Below are 1,210 nucleotides of genomic sequence, written 5' to 3' on the forward strand. Positions count from 1 at the left end.
AGGCTGGCTTGCTCAGCCTCTGGGTAACTTCCCCGAGCAGAGATACGGGGCTGCTTGCACCAGCGCGGGCACTCTGTCTGCTCCCTGCATTCTCTCTTGTGCCAAGAGCTGACCACAGAGCCACGCTGTGCCCCCTCCCAGCGCCGCCAGGCAGAGGGAGCATGGCATTTCACATTTGGCTGGACTGAGCAAATGACTGGCACTGTTTGGTTGGTATTTTTGGTATATTTCTGGTATTACAGGACACTGTAAGATTGCTTCTACCAAAGGGAAAAAAAGTGATGGCAGATTGCAAAAGCCTGTCATCATATAAACTTCAACAAGAATTTTTGGGCAAAATGCTGAAATTCTTACTCAGTAAAAAGCTTCAACCAGGTTCTTAAAATCCACTCAGGTGGCTTAAAACCATTAATGTCAATAAATAAAGTTTGAGTTCCTTGTACCTTCAGAGCAGCACGAGGGGCACTGTCAGCTCTGGCAGTGAGTGCAAGGACTGGAATCTCAGTGCAGGGAATCCCACTGGGGCTCCTGGGACGGCAGATCTAAAGGCTATCTTGAATGCCATGATGCCTGTGATAAAACACCAGTACTGTATACAGGCAGGTCATAGTCACATTTAAGAAAAGGCTGAGTACGAGTGCCATGAGACAAACAGCTGCATTTTGCCTTTTATTTTCACTTTGGAACAGCATTTTGAGGCTCCCATTTTGGAGAATTTAGTTAAAACCTTCGAGACGAAGCAGCCAGTGTCAACCAGTTCCCTCCATTACGGTCTCCTCCTCCCAGCACGGGGCAGATACTCCAAGGTAAAGCTTGCTCTACTCACATGAAGCTGATAGTGCAAGTAGAGAAGTCTTTTCCCTTTTGGTTTAAATGAATCCTTGCCACTTAAGTTCATGTTTATTTTTATAATATGGGCTTTCTGTCATTTATTGCTCCCAAAGCGACTCCAAATACCATGCTGGTTATGAGTGAACCTGGGAATATACTTCTGAATTGCTTGTGATTTATCCTGGTTCTGATGCACGTAATAACACAGCTCTTCTGAAGCCTCTTCAAGGCTATTAATTATTAATTTCTGTACTTTGTGTTGCACCACGTGACAGTTATTGTGACTGTGGGTAGGAATTACTGGGTCTGTGCTCCCCAGTAACAGCATTTTCATTGGGAATTTCATATTTCAGGCAAACTGATGAATGGCTTTGGAAGA

This window comes from Geospiza fortis, unplaced genomic scaffold (genome assembly GCF_000277835.1).
Source record: "Geospiza fortis unplaced genomic scaffold, GeoFor_1.0 scaffold27, whole genome shotgun sequence".
NCBI lineage: Eukaryota > Metazoa > Chordata > Aves > Passeriformes > Thraupidae > Geospiza > Geospiza fortis.